Below are 17,950 nucleotides of genomic sequence, written 5' to 3'. Positions count from 1 at the left end.
CCCTCCGGCTCCGTTTCTTTGGCACTGTCTGGGGTGCTGCTGTCCAAGTCCGGCAGCAGCGCTGGTCCCTCACACACACGCTCCCTGCACGGGCTTGTTCTCTAAGCAGGAAGAAATCGAAGCCTAGCGGAGACTGGAGCAGCCTCCGGCACTTTCCGTTCCATCCCTGAAGGAGGCATTTTTAAAACCTCAGGTTTGCTCCGGTGAGCCCCGGGAAGGGCTGGTGAGAGCGAGCAAGCCAGAGAAAGCAGCCTCGGCTGCACAGGGGCACACAGCAGCTCTCGAGTTATGAGGATCATTTGAATTGGCTGGTTCCTGGCACAGGCTGAACTGGTTTAATCCAATGATGTGATTTAATGAGGACAATAAAATCCTGTAAGTGCAGCGAAGGGGAGATGCTCACCACACAAAGGAGGGCTGGGCCCGGCAGCTCGGTCATTGTAGCTCTCGCCTGTTGCTGCCCTCCGCGTCCTTTCTGAGGTATTTGCCACAGCTTCTTTCTCTCTAGCATGCTGGGGGGCAGCGGCGTGAGGCTGGGCTCTCTCATGCTTCCTGCTGCAGTCACTCTCTTAGCCACGCAATGCCATGCAGTGCAGGTAGCCATTGGGCGCCAGAGACAGCAGGTGGCTGCGGACAGCGGGACGGGGGTCCCTGAGCCGAGCCCTGCAGGCGCCCTCAGCTGTGTCCTGGCCCCGGTCTCCAGTACTCTGGGAAGGCGGCGGCGGATGCTGGTGTGTGTCCCAGCACCAGGGATTTTGCTGGACTATTAGTCCCAGGAGCCGGGGGAGGGGGGGTGTTCTCCCCTCAGTTGCCTGAAGGATGGGACGCTATCTCTATCTACCTTGTAGCATATTCAAATGGTCAGAACGGGGCTGGGCCAGGGTAGGGCTGGTAGCAGCTGGGCCGGGGGGTTTCCTAGCACCAGTGCTTGCCAGGGCCATCTAGCACTTCAGCATGAACCCTTGCTCAAATTGCGTGCCCCTCGGTTCCTTGCCGGGGCGTGTCCCTGCGGTGCACCCTTCCCACCAACGGGGCTGTCGGAGTGTGCCAGGGACGGGCTGGGTTTGCTCTGCGTCCTCGGGAGCAGCACAGCAGCGGCACCCAGCGCGCCAACGGGTGATAAGGAAACGAGGTGATACGGGAACGTGCAAACCTCGGGGGCCTCTCAGCACCCCCTGCTCTCCTCTGCGAGACTAACCGGGACCCCGGGATCCCTGTGCAGTGGTGGGGCTTGACTTCCGAGAGCAGGAGGGCCGCAGAAGGCCGTGGGTTTACAGGTAGCGTGACAGGAGCCGGGGACCTGGCGGCTACTCCTGACTCTCACGGATTTCCTGCGTGCCCCAGGGCAGGACACTTCACTTCCACGCGCCTCCGTTTTCAGCTCGGTCACAGCAGGCACCGTGGCGATGTGCTCTGGGGTGGGCTTTCGGGCACAGTCCACGAGCCATTCTTTCAGTAGCTTTGTCCCTAGCCAGGTTTGGGCCCAGCTCTTGTTCCGTCTCCATGGCCTTGGCTCCCCTCATTCTGTGCGTTGGGGCGGGGTCCCGTGGACAGCTGCCTGGTGAGATCCTGGACTGAGAGCTCGGGGCTCAGCCCGTGCACCGGGTGGTCGTGGCCTTGTTCTTCCTTGCTGCGCTTTGCACTGGCTGTGGGGGTGCCCGGCAGCACCGGGCTCACGGTCACAGCGCACTGCCGGCACTCGGGGCGTGACGCTGCACGATGGCACTGTCTTGTACCTCATTGACCCAGCCTCCTGATGGGACCTTTGCTGCCCCGCGGCTGGGAGCTGCACTGCTAACGACGGTGACTGGCTCTCTCCGACCTCCAGGGCTTCATTTGTGCCAGGGCTGAGCCCCAGCCCCTCTTTCATTAGAAATGAAGCACTGCTGCCCTCTGCACCTTTCCCACCCTACGTCGTGCAGCATGGGGGAAGCGCTCCGCTGCCTTTGCCTACAGCCTGACGGAGCAGGGTGCTGGGGGTCAAGGACCAGGCTGAGGGTATTTGAGGGAGTTGTGCTAGGCTGTCTCTGTGTGCTCTCGGGTGCTGAGGGTAGAAGCCTGTGGGCAGACATGGCACCTGGATGGACAGACTAGTGTAGTCAGCCTGAGAGGGACAGACTCTCCTGTGTCTCGGCCTAAGTGTGTGCATGTGTACACGTGTGCTTTTCCCTGGGGGGGTGTGTGGGTGTATGTGAGTGTGTGCATTTCCCTGTGAGCACATACATTTCACGTGTCTGCATTTCTCTGTGTGCATGCATGTATGAGTGTGCGCACGTCCCAGTGCGTGTGCATACATGTATTTCCCTGTATGTGTGTAAATCTTGGTGTGCATGCGTGTGTGTGTGTGTGTTCGCACAAGTCTCTGGGTGTGCACATGCATTTCTATGTGTGCCCATTTCCATTTGTGCTCTTCTCAGTGTATGCATTTCTTTATTTGTGTGTGTATTTCCCTGTGTGTATACACGCACATTTCTGTGTGTGTATGTGTGAATTTCTGTGTGTGTTTCTCTTTGTATGTGCATTTTCCAGTGTGCATGTGTGTGCATGTCTCTGTCCATGTGTGTGCATGTTTCCCTGTGTGGAATGTGTGCATTTCCCTGTGTGTATACATGCACATTTCTGTGTGTGTGTGTGTGTGTGTGTGTGCGCGTGCATTTTCCTGTGTGCACGTGTGAGCATTTCCACATGTGCATGTGTGTATATACACACACACACACACGCTATTATATAGTGTATATAAAGTTTTGGGTGTGGCATGATTGTTGTAAACATGTACTTGTTACTCAGCTGGAGAGCTGGCCCATCCCTGCTCATGCAGTGTCACTTCTGGCACTTACAGAATGGGAGGGGCTGGGGTTTGCTTTGGGATCGGGGTGGAACATTCAGAGTCCTAGTAATTGCTCCAGTTCATGCCCCGAATGCCCTAAGAGCAAAGCCAGCAACCCCTGTAGGCTCCAGTTGTTCCTCCCATGGAGACGTCCACGCTCCCCCAGCTCGCAATGAGCGAGCTGAGTGATTACTGAAGATCGGGTCACACACTCTCCAGTTCCCCTTTTCCATCCCTGTCCTTTCCACCTGCCTGGAGTGGCTGGGGATATTTATGACCCAGCTGTTGTGTTCTTTAGCACCAGCTTTTAGACCCAACGCAGTCGACACAGGAGGGCCAGGTGACCCAGACCAGGAGTCAGGCCTCCGGGCTGCTCCTGTGCAGGGAGCGTGTCAAGCTGTCCTGCCTGCAGGGGCCCAGGGGCATGAGCACTAACCCCAGGGCAGACTGTGAACAACCAGGGCACAATCCCCAAATTGACTGGGTTCGGTACTTAGCTTTCACCAACCAGTGATCCAGTCTGAACTCCTCAGGCACCTTAACAGCCTAAATCTGGGGTCACAGACAGTCCCCTGGGTGCTCTGATCTGTCGCCCCCCCCAGGTGAGCCTGCCTTTGTAACAGGTGGTCCTTACACCAAGTATCACAGCAATATTCAGGTTACTCCCCGTTCCAAAGGACCAGTCACTTACGCCAGCTCAATTTACTCCTTAGATCCTACACCAACGGCACTTGTAGCCGATCCTATAATAAACTATACACAGATTTATGAGTAGGAAAAGGAAAGGAACGCGTTATTTACAAGGTTAAAGCAGGTTAAACAGACACTCCAATCAGTCAGAATCTTAAGTTTCAGAAAGTAATAGAAGCTTCTGTAATAAGCAAGATCTGTGTGTCCTTTAGGGCTAACCCAGGCTAAGCACTTGGAATCTCTTGCTTATGCCTAGAAACCTCGTCCCCCAAAGTCCAAGCAGCAATGAGATCCAGTTCCCTCTCATTAGGGGTTTTTATTCCTTTTGCCCCTTGTGCTTTGAGTGGCAAACTCAGCTGATGGGAGGAATCCACGTGCAAGATTCATCTTTTTGTGGGGGTGGAAGTAAACGACTAAGTCTTTTGTCCTCCTTAATGTTTCACTCTAGTCCGCCTGGCGTTCATGGACCTTCCCCGCTGGGCAGGAAGTAACCCCTTCACTTCACACTAGTTAATGTCCCTCTCCTGTCTGCTGCTCTACACTACAAAATTAAGTTGACCTAAGTTACGTCGATGTACAGCCACCGCATGTCCACACTATGCTCCTTGTGTCGGCAGTGTGCGTCTTCACTACCAGCGCTCGCATCAATGCGGAGAGCAGTGCACCGGGGGTAGCTATCCCACTGTGCAACTTGCCACCATCCAGCACAGGGTGTTTTGGGAAGGGTCTGCAATGCCTCATGGGGGCAAATGAACCATGCAGGAGTGCCTGGGAACATGGTTTCAGCATCCCATGATGCAGTTTTCTCCATCCCATCATTTTATCTGCATCCTATAATGTTTCACGCCTCTTTTCAAAAGCCCTGCATGTCTGTGCGTCCGCCATCTGAGTGAGAGGCCTGAATCCTGCACAGCGCTGCACTATTGTGATGGGCGTTGCAAGCACAGCGTGGCTGATCCTGCAGTGTTTGCACAGCTGCCAGAGGAGCTGCGAGGAACATGACGATTCCTTGGAGGCTAGCTTGCTGTGAGACATAGACAGAAACAATTCAGGGTGGTTGCTGGCATTCGTGGAGCAGCTGCAGATGGTGGAGCGCCAGTTCTGGGCCCGAGAAACAAGCACTGGCTGGCGGGATCGCACTATTACCCAGGTATGGGATGACGAGCAGTGGCTGCAGAAAGCCCAGATTTCTGGATGTGTGTGTGGAGCTTGTCCCAGCCCTTGGGGGCAGCGACACCAAAACAAGAGATGCAGGGACAGTGGAAAAGTGAGTGGCGATTGCTGTGTGCAAGCTTGCAATGCCAGATTACTACTGATCTGTTGGGAATCAATTTGGAGTTGGGATCCACTGTAGGGATGGCTGTGATGCAAGTGTGCAGGGCCATTAATCGCCTTCTGCTACGAAGGACTGTGACTCTGGGCAATATGCAGGACATACTGGATGGTTTTGCAGCAAAAGGGTTCCTGAACTGCGATGGAGTGATAGACGGTGCAGTCATCCTTATTTTGGCACCATTCTACCTTGCCACAGAATACATCAACAGAAGGGCTACTTTCCTGTGGTATTGCAAGCGCTGGTGGATCACCGGGGACATTTTACTGATATCAACGCAGGCTGGTGCATAACGCTTGCATCTTTAAGAACACAGGCCTGTTCAGAAAGCTGCAAGCAGGGACTTTCTTTCCAGACCAGACAATTACCATTGGGGATGTTGAAATGCCAATAGTGATCCTGGGAGACACAGCCTGCCTCTTACCTCCGTGGCTGATGATGCCCTACACCGCCACCTTGACAGCAGAAAAGAGCTCAACTACCGGTGCAGCAGGTGCAGAATGACAGCTGAATGTGCCTGTGGCCATTAGAAAGGCCGCTGGCGCTGTCTATTCACAAGATTAGACTTCAGTGGAAAAAAATATCCCAATGGTTATAGCTACCTGCTATGTGCTTCTCAATATCTGTAGAGCAAAGGGGGGAAGTTTCCACCGGATTGGAGGTGGAATGGCTGTCTGCTGATTTTGAGAAGCCGGATACCCAGGCTATAAGAAGAGCTCGGGGGAGCTATACAGCTCAGGGCTGTGAAAGACCATTTTAATAGTGAGCCACAGTAATATGTGTTACAGTGGTGTGCTCTGCCTGGCTTTGTGTTTTTGCATCCCGGTATGAACCTTGTAATGAGTGCTGTGTGTGTAGTAATATAACATTGCAAATGTACCTCTTGCCATTATCTGTGAATGACGTCAGCCCAAGACACCATATGCTATGAACTAATAAAGATTAATTGTTTCCATAAATAGACTTTTATTCCAAATCCATGCTAACAGACATATTTATCACTGAATGAAAGTTTATAAATACAGGGAAAAGAATCTTGGAAGGGGAAAGAACAATCATTTCTATTTCACAAACACATACACCAACTGTGTCTCTCACATGTGTGGCTGGGATTGCCTGTACTCTCCCCTGGGGTGGTTTGGTAGCGGTAGTGCAGCAGTCCCAGATGCCACTTGGAATGTGTGTGTGTGTGGGAGGGGGGGGGGGGGGGGGGGGTGCCGGAATGCAGGTCTCTATGGGCTGTAGAAGGAGGTGAGCACGGGTCTGTTGAATGTGAACGTCAGCAAGAGACCCCAGCATGTCTGTTTGCTGCTTGAGAAGTGCTAGCATCTCCTGCTGCACATCTCTCTCCTTTTCCTGGGCTTTTCTCCTCTCTCCTCTATCCTTGTCCATTCTATCCTCGAGGGTGATCTTCCATACTCTGTTCTTGGTGTCTGAAGCACCAGAGACTTGCAGGATCTCTCGGAAGATGTCATCCTGCGTCCTCTTCTTTCTCCTTATCTGGCTGAACTGCTCCGCCGGTGTGGATGGTGATACTCTCAAGGCCACATTTCCAGCTCCAAAAGCACAGTGCACAGAGGTACTTTTGTCAGTGTATGCACAAGATAATTTGAAACTTGGTAGATTGAACTCACTCCCTTTAATCCACACGAGTGGCAAGCACTACATTCTCACTTCTCCTTGGGATTTGTAGAGCACAGTGGCAGTCCCAGCTGTGGTGAGTACGGCCAAGGAATGATGGAGCGAGTAGGAACAAGGGGGGGACGGGGAAGCTCATGGACATTAGTATATGTGGGTAGGGCAATTGAACTGAATACTGGCACCACTTTCTGATTTTAGCTATCTCACTGCTGAGGGTAAGAGAGGCCGAAAGGGAACAGCTCTTGCATGCGTCCAACTGCAGACGGGGCCATGTGCTGCTAGTCTGTGTGCTGCAATGTGCCTGCTGAATTAATTGCTGAGTGGTAAGGGAAAGTGTCCTACCGCGGCAGAAGAAAATAAGGCATCCATCCCCAGAAACCTTTGGCAGAGGATTGCACACTACCTCCGGGGGCGTGTCCTTAAGATGTACGTGGAGGATTCATCGGTGGTGAGGAGGTCTCTGCCGAGGATGGCATGCAGCTCTTTGTAAAAACTGCATGTCTACGGCTCTGCACCAGAGTGACTGTTAGCCTCTGGTACGCCTGCTGCAGCTTCTTGGCTTTCATGTGGCACTGCTGTAGGTCCCTCTTGTAGCCCTTCTCCCCCATGCCCGGAGTGATCTACTTGTAGATTTCGACATTTCCATGACTGGATCGGAGCTGAGCCTGCACAGCCTCTTCTCCCCACAGACCCAAGAGATCCAATATCTCCTGTCCACTCCAGGCAGGAGTGTGTCTGCAGCATGGAGCCGGCCTGGTGAGCTGGGCAGTCGCTAGGTGAGCTCTCCATGCCGGGCAAACAGGAAATGGAATTTCCAAAATTCATGGGGCTTTAGAGCGGAAGGGCGTGTACCTGTGCACCTGGCCCCAGCCAGCAGAGTTCAATACAGTGACCAGAGCAGTCACGGTGGGGCATTGTGGGACACCTCCTGAGGCCACTAAAGTCAGCATAAGTAACGCAGTGTCTGCACTGACACTGCACTGACCTAATTACATCGACCGCAGCGCACTCCTTTGCAGAGGTGACGTTATTAAGTCGACGTAGCAGGTCAGTTACATTGGCAGGAGTGACATTTTAGTGTAGATGGACGCTGTGTTGCTGAATAATAATGATAACCAGGTGCACACTAATGTATAGGCTCTAATATCTCACCACAGTTACACAGGTGCACGGAGTCTAATACAAAACATGGCATGTCAGGTATCAAGAGAAAAGTGAGAATTTGCTAAATATGACAATCTGGTTTACATGCATGTGTTGTCTTTGTATCTGAAGTGATGAATATTGGCCATCTATCGGTAGTTCAGATATGCATTGTTCCTGGGTTACACCCCCAGATAGATTTACAGCAGGGCTAGGCAGCAATGTATTGATGGCCCATTAAGAGCACTCAGCTCACAGTGGAGAACTGAAGAAACTCACCCCACCCAGTAAGCCTTTCTGTGGATGCCTCAGACAGTGACGGGCCAATGGCTGCTCCTATGGTTCAGCAAACCAAGCAAGGACAAGTGACGAGGACATGTGACATAAAACTCCATCTTGGGCCAGTGAATTTCCATACACCTGGGCTGAAGGTCTACAAGTGGAAACTGCAATCTCACTGCTTTGTCTTCATTTTCTCTTTCATTTCTCTGGACTGGATTTCTAACAAGGATGCTCTGGACAAGGACCAAATCACCCCATCTGTTTGGGTGATTCCAGAGAGTTTTTTACATGCCAGCAGTCTATTCCATCGCTGCCGTGATCCTGCTGTATGAGCACTGAAAATCACTCATCTGTATCTGATTCTTTAACCAGTCAACACAGCTCTTCTTTTACTCATAAATCTTCAGTTCATTTACCCAGGATTGGCCGAGAGCATGATATTTGGGTAAGATCTGAGATACATACTGACCTGTGGATTAGTGTCTGATCCCTTGGGATTGAAAGAGTCTCGCAAATGGTGAAATGGGTTTTTGGTCACCACTCACTATATTAGACCAGTTTGTCTGGATGGGAACCAGGTGCTGGATGCCTGAGGGGACAGTGTTTGGCTTCTGGTTAATCAGTGCAGTGCCACAGATGTTCTTTGTTACTGGTCTGGTGAATCTAAGTAGAGAACAAACCACCACTTTTGTGGTTTGTCTGCCCTGTTTCTTGCCGTCTGCCCTGAGTGTGGCGCTCTCAGTGTGGTCCATCCCAGGCACCCGGTCACAGACGCTTACAGAGGTAGGTCGACGTAAGCTGCCTTGCACCGACCTACCTCAGTAGTGTAGACCAGGCCTCGGTCACAGAGGCTTACCGTGCAAACGCTCCAATCTTCCCTTCCCATGTGGGTTGCAGACGGTAGAAGTGAGATTGATGCTAGCAGCAACTCACAAGCATTCGGTAAAGTCTAACCACTAAACACACTCTTCTAGTTCTCACACCTGTTGTAACAACGCTAACACACAGAGACGGGCACCTTGGCATAAGCTGGCACCTGGTCGGCCAGCGTCACAGAGGGTCCTGGCATTCTACAGGGCGTGGCCGCTCCTGGTGCCGGCCAGCCCAGGTTGCAGGAAAGGAGCACAAGGGCTGAGGGAGCCGGTCCCTGCCAGTAGGAACGCTCCTGAAATGAGCGGGTGTGACCCAGACCGGATCACAGGGAACTTGGGGCACTCGTCCTGGCCAGCTCTCCAGTGTGAATGGGAGCAGGCCAGCGTGTGCCTGCCCTGGGGCTAGTTTCTGCCCTCGGCCCATGCCTGTCCAATGTCCGGGCGTGTGTGAATGTGCGTAAGGGGCGCTTTGCACTGGCTGGCAGAGACCAGCTTGCTGAGCTGATGAGATTTCCTGTTGGTAACGAGTTAGCCAGAGCTGCATGTGAGATGCTGCCGCAGGCTCAGCAGCAAGGCATTGCGGGCCCTGCTCTGCCCTTGGACCATCCCCGAGTCTCTCTTTGGTGGGGGGGGAGGGGGGTGTTATAAGTACAAGCTGATGTCTGTGTGCTGGCAGTGATAGCTGGGCACATTGTGTGACCAGCACTCAGCCAGCGAGGCGCTAATGGTGGGGGCGGTTGCGCAGGGTGCTGGGTGGGCAGCTGACGTGGAGTGGCCTGTTGATAGTTGCGCTGTCAGTCCACATCCTGCAGGGCAATGTGCCTACCTCCGTCAATAACGCCTAGTGCGGGGGAGGCAGATTTAACAGAGCTTTACTGCTAACCTAACCCGAATGCCACTTGTCAGCAGGGCCTAGCAGAGTAGGTGGGGGGCAGGTCCTCAGCATGAGAGCTCTGCTCCGGGATCGACCTGCCACTGCCTCCTTCTGGTTGGAAACGAGCTGTGCTTTTGATCTGTCTTTCCTGGCTCAGCCAGCCAGAGGCAGAGCAAAGCCAGCCAGGAAGAACTACGCTGCAGAAAGAGATGGAGGAGTTGGTGAGGGGCCAAGAGCAGCAGTGCCACACACCGTGTGTGCGCCCGGGACAGGGCATATTCTGAGTAGCTGTTCTAACAGCATTTGGTGCGTGCGCGTGTGTGTATACCTGGGCATGTCTACAGTGTGTTGAGTAGAAGGGGACCTGGCCCTGTCAGCAGAAGGGAGACAGGCAGCCTGGAGTTTGTGTGTGCTTCTCCAGGGTGCATGGCTGGCAGTTTGGCTCTGGGGCACATTAATAACCACAAAAACCACGCATGCACTTGGCACTGCGGCTCTTTTCTTCCTTTGCATCTTGTTGATTCCCTTTGGATGGTGCTGGCTCGAGGGGGATGAGAGGGAAGAATTGTGAGCGGGGCGGCCGTGGCAAAGTGCAGGGATTGCCGGGGTTAAGGACCGTCCGTCTCTGAGAGACATCACGCATTTTCCAGTAGCCAGTAGTTTGGAAACATAGCGGCGGCGCATTTCTTTCTCTTTGCAGGAAGCATTCAAACTGGTCTCTTGCTTGGGGTTGCCTGAGGGCAAGACAAGCTGGAAGAGGGAAAGGTGGAGAAGCTGATGCAAGGGGTTTCAGTGTGATCTATAGATTTGCCTAGTGGCATAGTGGTCATCCACCTTCTTTTTCTCAGCAGGTAATGGTGCCCCTGGGGAACTCCAGCGGAGCCAGCAATAGAACAATGGGCACAAAGGAGCGCGCTGGCTGGGGAGACGCTGGTGCGTCTTCAGTTAGCGTTTGACATGGCCATTAATAACTGCAGAAGCAGAGGCTGACTGCTGCGCTAGCATCCCACTGAAGCTCTGCTGTGGACATACAGAGGGCACAGGCGCTGCTAGTCTCGTGCGGCTGGCGGAGCGGCAGGCTGAGTGTTGTTGCAGGTAGGAGTGGATGCTGCTAACTGCCTCGTGCAGCTGGGATCCAGGTCGTCAGTGGAAGCGCAGGTTTGGTACGTATCTCACTGGAAGTTTGTCGCATGTGGTGGGTGCCTGTGATCTGTTGTGAACCGGCTGTGACTTGAAGTGTCTGAAGAGTACCCGGAGTTTGGAGCAATGATGTCATTTTAACTCAAAGGTGTCCCTACAGGTTTCAGGACTGTTCCCCTGGCCCTGCGCTAGGTCTGGTTTTGATCTCTGATGGGGGAATCTGCTCTGGTTCACTGTTGCTTCGTTACCGTTCAGCATCACTTTGCAAAGTATCTTCTTTCACAGGATTTAGAAAGAGAAAAGCGACAGCATTAGAGGGAGAAATGAGCCAGTGCAGCTGTTTGCAGTTTCCCCTCAAGTGCTGGGCTGTTCCAGCCCTGCCGATTGGATACTGTCCTGTGGCAAAAGCAACATTTACAATGTAAGCTGCCGCCAAGGGGCTTTCTGCTGCTGGCGTGTGAAGCTGCTGAGGAAGGAGTGCTGCTGGAACACTGCCTGACCGGCTTTCTGGTTTTGCAGCCATTTATCAAATGTATGTGATCTGGCAGCCCTCTTTAAACTGGCTAATTCAACAAACTCCCATTGAAAGCCGAGTTGTGTGTGTGCTTTACTAATCTCGGGTGGGAGCGAAGGGCAGGGGAGAGGGGTTGGACCCAGGAAAGGTGTAGCTGGCACCCATGTTCCATTTCCTGGGCGGTGTGTCTGAAGCCAGCGTTTGGGGAGGGCAGACTCCGTGCTGTGACTGCAGGGAAGGCACCTGGGGAGATTTCTTTCTCTTCGCTCCGTGTCGGTTTCTCTGATTGCTAGGAATGCGCTGCATGAGGTTAGAATCCGTTCCCCGTCTGTGCTTGTCTCGGTTTGGTTCTGGGAAGGCGTTTGTACCCTGCTCTGATGTGAACTGACGCGTTCAGAAGGTTGACACAGTCTTGCCTACTTGGGTGAATTCCTCTGATGTACACAAGTTTTGTGTTGGGGTTTCCACCACCTGCCAGCCCTGCATGCCCTGTGAACTCCAGCGACATGCCATGTGGGCATGTGCCTCAGGAGACACGCTGGGGTTCATGGAGAAGGCTACACGGTTCAGGGAGGCTATCCTGCCCCCTCCCCGGCTGCTTATTTTCAAGGGTGTGTCTGGGAAGCGCCACCTCCGGGGCAGCAGAGGTGTCGGCAGTTCTGGGAGATGAGTCAGCTCCCGTGGGGGTGAATAATAGGCGCTGACTGAGATCCCGTCGAGCCTGGAATACGCTGCCCCTGGGATGGCAGATCAGTGCTGTGCGAGCGCCAGGTGACGGGCACCCAGGCCACAGGTCTTGGAGCCTGGCTCCTCCCCGGGCCCGTGTGCCAGGTGAGAGCAGAGAGAGTTCACCGATGAAAACCAGTTGCCATGGCTACCAAAGGGTACGGAAAGGAAATGGGTCCCTCTGAGGCCAGGCGTGGCGGGGGGGGGGGGGGGGTGTGTGTGAGATGAGCAGTGCCACGCCTGCCCGGTGAGCAGCGAAGGGCTGCGTTGCTGAGTCAGTGCGCCGACCTGGCAGGGAGCGCGTTCCAAGGCAGCTGAGCTCGCCAGTGCCCTGAGCTCGCTGGTTTTACTCTCCTGGGTCATATGATTTCATTCCGGCAGCACTCCGCCTCGCGGGACAGCGTCTGCGCGGCACCCCCGGAGCGGCAGGAGAGGTGCGGCAGCAGGGGACCAAACTAGGCTCCAACTGACATGGTCTGTCTCAGGCTGAGCAGCGTGTCCTCCCCTCCATCCGCACAGAGACCACCAGGGCCAGCCCCTCTTTCCAGCAGGGGAAGAGTGGGGTGTAGGCAACAAGGACTTGTGTCAAACCCCATTGCGGCTCTCACACACTCAGTCCCTCTCCCTGACACAAACAGGCAGCCACGCTGGCTGCTTTGGGAGGGGCTGTTATTGCTGCTTGGCTGCTGCCGTTTCCAAGATGCCATCACGATGGGAAACGTCGGAGCCCTGAGTTGAACAAACAAGCTTGTTTACGGTTCATTTCTAGAGCGTGCGGAGCCGGGTCCTTGTAAGGACATGGATTGTGGTCACTGCAGCAGCGAGGGCTGTGTGATGCCCTATTAAGACTTAGTTTCTCCAGAGCTATCAATTGGGGCTGACAGTAATGGGGTAATGGGATTATTTCAGGCCGCTGATATAGGATCATTTCCTTCTGCCAAGGACTGTGTCTCCTTCCAGGGCTCTGAGACATTTCAAGCAGGGCTGGCTTTTGCTTTTGTTTGTAACCATCTAAAAACAATGGCCCCTATCGTCCTGATTTATACAGGAACCAGGAAAGCCCCTCTAACCGACGGGACGATCCTGCTGGCTCCCATTATCCAGCAGAGGCTGGGGTTGCTGTTACATTGATGGTTCTTCATCAGTTCGGTAGATTCAGGGTGTCATAGATTCGGTAGTGGACAGAGTTGCTGTGAAATCCCCCATGAAAGGGGCCAAGGCCTCGTGCTGGACTCTGCACAGGTGAATCTCCCACACTGACCCTGCACAGGGACGGCCCGTTTACTCTCCCAGTGGCATCCAGTGCTGACTGTGGTGTTGATGGTAACCCATGCCCAGTGAGCAGAAGCGAGGAGCTGAGATGCCAGCATCATGTCCTGGCTGCCCCACTAGCCAGGCTAAGGAGACAGCACACGAAGAAGCCCATGCAGGCCCATCACCGCGATGCCGGCCCTCCATGTTCTGTGCCGTGATGGCCCAGGGCAATGCTCGGTGCACAGAACGAGCAGAGGAGGAGGGGCGAGAGCAGACCTGGGTGAGGGCCAGGTGCCGCTGTTGGCCTGGTTAGTGGGGTGGCCTAATCAGCATGGAGGTGCCAGGTGGGGGCTGAGTGTCCCCATTTGCCTGGGAAGAGGGGTGCCGGGGCTGCCATTGCCTGGTTAGCTCTGACACGCCACGCATGTGTCTGCAGTAGATGTCCCTGTCATGTTCCCTTTGCTGTTTCCCTTTCCCCCTCCCCCTGCTGTTGCGGCACTGGGCCTGGCAGGGGCCCTTCCCTGCCCATAGATGAGATGCCAGTCCGGATGGCAAGGCCTCCCCTTTAAATCACAGGCCTGGCTAACTTGCATCCGGGAGCTGTGTTACTGTGGGTTTTCACTAAGCCTTGGCGCACTGGGGAAGTGCCAGAAGACGGGAAGAAAGCGAATGTTGTGCCAATGGTGAGAAAGGGTAAACGGGGCGACCCTGTCAGACTGACATCGATCCCGGGCAAGATCATGGATTGGCTGATACAGGAGTTGATGAATAAAGAATTAAAGGAGGGTAGGAGAGGAGCTGGCCCATGAAAGGAAACTGGGCTCAGCTGCCCTGTTCCAGTCCAGGCGCTGCCAGATGGGTCAGTGAAGAGGGTGGGGCAGCACCTGGGGGACTAGAGGAGGGGGGTTGAGATGCAGTGGTTCAGTTGGGAAGAGCAGCGGATGAGAGCTGCCCAGAGAGAAGCTGCTTCCTGGGAGAGGGCTGAAGGCAGGAGAGCAGCAAAGGGATTGCTGGCTGGAATCCCCAAACCAGAGTGCCAGGGCTAGAAGCCAAGAAGGCTGACCTGCTGGCATGTCCTTGCCAGGGAGCTGGGTCCTAGAGGAACCATGAGAGGCTCCCTGCAGAGGCTGTGGGAAGAGCAGGCTGGTGCCCCAGAAGGAAGGGCCGGGGTGACTGTCCTGGCAGGGGTTAGAGGAGGACTGTTAAAGAATCCAGGTCTGGCAGATGACCCCAGCATGGTGAGAACGAAGCCAGGGTTTTAAAGATGACTTGCACAGGGCTGATATGGACTGTGTTGTTGGACATTTGGTTTGGGACTTTTGTATTGTGTTGCGCTGACTTTTGGTTTTGCTGGTGGGTGACAGCGGGCGGGGGGAGAGGTTGGGGGGAAGCAACAGAGCAGGGGCAGGAAGAGGCGGAGCGAGGGCGTGGCCTTGGGGGAAGAGGCGGAGCAGGGGCAGGGAGAGTTGCAGCATGTGGCTGAGTGGCAGTGGGGAGGAGCAGGCAGTGAACACCTATTGAGGTCTGGAGACACAGACAGGTTCTCGGCAAACAGCTGAGCAGGGACTGCCCTGCTCCAACAGGTGAGAGGCGGGGTCCTGCGCCAACAGCTGTGGCTCCCTGGCTGCTGAGCACCCCCTATTTTTTCCCATGGGTGCTCTGGGGGTGGAGTTGGCAGCTATTGGTTAAGCTATTGTGGGACTAGAGAATAAGTTTGTATGGTGGGAACCCAGGAGGGAACCTAAGGCAAGGGGCCACTTGCAAGGCTGCCACAAGGGAGCACCTCAGAGGAAGCCACTGGTTTGCAGAGGGTAATATAATGAATGCCAATCAACACGGTTTATGGAAAATAGATCCTGTGAAACTGACTTGTGCCCCTTTTCTGGATGTTGCTAAAGGAATAGTGTGGATGTAATAGATTTAGGGTTCTGGAAGGCATCTGACTTGGTGCTATTTAATGTTTTTATCACATGCAATCATCTACAGATGACATAAAAATTGGAGGCGTGGTAAATAATGAAGAGAACAGGTGACTGATACAGAGCGATCTGGGTCACTTGGCAAACCGGGCGCAAGCAAACAACATGCGTTTTACTGCGGCTAAATGTAAATGTGTACATCTAGGAACAAAGACCGTGGGCCATGCTGACAGGATAGGGGATTCTATGCTGGGACGCAGGGAGTCTGAAAAAGATATGGAGGTTGTGGGGAATAATCAGCTCCCAGTGTGATGCTGTGGCCAAAGGGCTGATGCGATCCTGGGAGGTATAAACGGGAATCCTGAGTAGGAGTGCGAGGTTTTTTTGATGGCTGCTGAAATCCTGTGTCCAGTTCTGGTGTCCACAACTCAAGAAGGATGTCGAAATATTGGAGAGTTGAGAGAAGCACCTTGAGAGTGATGAAAGGGTTAGAAAACCTGACTTAGAGCAATAGACTGAAGGAGCTTGATCTATTTAGCTTAGCAAAGAGAGGGTTAAGGGGTGACTTGATCCAAGTCTGTAAGTACCTACATGGGGAACAACTAGCTAATAATGGGCTCTGCAATCTAGCAGAGGAAGGTCTAACACGATCCAAGGGCTGGATATTGAAGCTAGACAAACTCAGACTGGACCGAAGGAGTAAATTGTTCTGTCAAAGTAATTAACCATTGGAACCACTTACCAAGGCTCGTGGTGGATTCTCCATCACTGACAATTTTTAAATCAGGCCGGGAAGTTTCTCTAAAAGCTCTGCTCTAGGGATTATTGTGGGGCAGGTTACACAGGCAGTCAGAGCAGATGATCACCACGTCCCCTCTGGCCTTGGAATCGATGACTCTCACGTGGGCACCAAACAGACAGGGCTGACTTGCAGCTGCTCTTGATCTGTGTTGATTTGAGCCCAGTTACCAAGAGAGAAGCTCTGCCTGCCATTATCTGGAGTGTCCTGAGCTGCCATGCCCCCTAGACATTACATTTGTAGCCAGTAATGTTTCCTTTCAGTTGGGTGTGCACCCAGCCAAGGGAGCTCCTGGTTGCCCCTCATCCAGATATTGCTGCTAACTCTGAGCCGTCCAGCATCATCCGATTGCTGTCATTCCTCTGCCCTGCTGCTGCTCTCACAGTTACTGCTGGTTACGTTCCAGCAGGCCTTTCCTGGTGCGCTGACATCCAGACCTACTGGGAACACCATGGCTGGAGTTGGGACGTAACGGTCTCGCTGATGTTTCCAGCGTGAGATGGAAAACCTGCTGTGTGGCTCTGGAAGGAGGTCGTCTGTTCATATCCTGCACGCTGCAGATCCTTTGATTGAATTTGCACACAGATTTAATTTAATCCAGAAATGTTTCTCATCTTAAAGGAGCTTGTTCATTTCCTGGTAGCCCTTATCTGAGGCGGGCATCCAGCAATATTAAATAGAAGGAATGATCTGATAGGCAGCCTTCAGGCGAGAGCAGAGACTTTCACCAGGGTTGCTGTACCTCAGGGAGCGTTAGGACAAGTCAGCTGTGTGGGTTTTCCCATAATTATTTCATGAAATGATAATATTAGTGAATCTGGTACAGATAATGCACAAGTCAGCATGATTGCTGGGCACACGAGGTAGGTGAGCAGCACCACACAGCGAGTTTGGAAACAGACAGCATTTGTATAAGAAATTGTCCTGCGGGCGTGAAGTGGCTCCTGGAACTGAGACTGTGGAGCATTTTAACTCCTGGTCTCTGATTCAACTCCAGATCAGCAATAATCAAAGCTGAATGTCATGGCAGCTTTTGGGGGCCTGGATGTGGAGTTACAGAGAACACCAGCACAGCTGACTCTCTGGGCCTGTCTACACTACAGCTGGAGGTGTGACTGCTGCATATGTAGACAGACCCTAGGTGGTTCTGATCTAGCTAGTGTGAGCAACAATAGTTGTGGAGCTGCAGCTGCAGCACAGGTGTGGCCACTCAAACATGTCCTGGGCAGGTGGGGTTAGCCCCTATAGCTGTCCATGCTGCTGCTGCTTCACTGCCATTGTTCCTTGAGCCGACGTCCATCTAGCTCTGTCTACACATGCTGCAGTGTAGACACATCCCGGGTTAGCCAGCTGCAGCAGAGAGACCAAGGAGGGGTGGCTTGTCCACTCAGCTCCCTGCTTGCAGAGAACCAGGCTGCCCGGGTCCGGGGAGAGGCAGGTTAGCAGTGTGTCTGCTCTGGAGGGGGAGGATTTCAGGCTCCGCAGCTGTCAGGCCAGCGCTGCTGAGTCTAGAACTAACTGCCCTTCCTTGCACACACTAGCAGAGCCTTTGGCTGGTTTGTTGCATGGGGCAGTCATTGAACGGAGCTACTGTAACGCTGCCTGCAGTGACTCGAGAGCATGGCACCAACTTCAGGCAGACTGGCAGGAACTGGGCCACAAAGCCCACATGGGCTGTGAGATCCGGGCTTAGATTTCACCAACCGATGTAAACTCCTCAGGCACCATGACAGCCTAAACCTGGGGTCACAGACAGTCCCTGGGTGCTCTGATCTGCCCCGCCAGCCAGGTGAGCCTGCCTTTGTGGCAGAGAGTCCCTTACACCACAAATCACCACAACAATCAGGTACTCACAGTCCCAAAGGGCCAGTCACTTACCTCAGATCAATTGCACCTTAGATCCTACACCAAAGACAATGCTAGTAGCCAATCCGCT

The 17,950-nt window shown here is 53.6% G+C and overlaps 1 protein-coding gene across 13 annotated transcripts in view; it reads left to right on the top strand.

The window, feature by feature from the left end:
• The window catches only part of RGS3 (regulator of G protein signaling 3), a 193,338-nt gene that overhangs the window by 145,427 nt on the left and 29,961 nt on the right, over positions 1 to 17,950 (top strand). Inside the window, exon 1 of one of the 13 annotated variants that reach the window (XM_067561520.1) lies at positions 10,686 to 10,825. The exons of 11 other annotated variants lie outside the window; for them this stretch is intronic. The gene's annotated coding sequence lies outside the window, so the exon portion shown is untranslated. Of the gene's footprint in view, positions 1 to 10,685; positions 10,826 to 14,826; positions 14,880 to 17,950 lie in introns of those variants that run through there. One more of the 13 variants, XM_067561521.1, reaches the window with a different exon arrangement.

Source organism: Emydura macquarii, unplaced genomic scaffold, assembly GCF_026122565.2.
Source record: "Emydura macquarii macquarii isolate MOO-44397 ecotype Brisbane River unplaced genomic scaffold, CSIRO-AGI_Emac_v2 contig_2417, whole genome shotgun sequence".
NCBI lineage: Eukaryota > Metazoa > Chordata > Testudines > Chelidae > Emydura > Emydura macquarii.
Note: the sequence above shows the minus strand (reverse complement) of the source record. Positions and strands in the feature narration are given on the sequence as shown.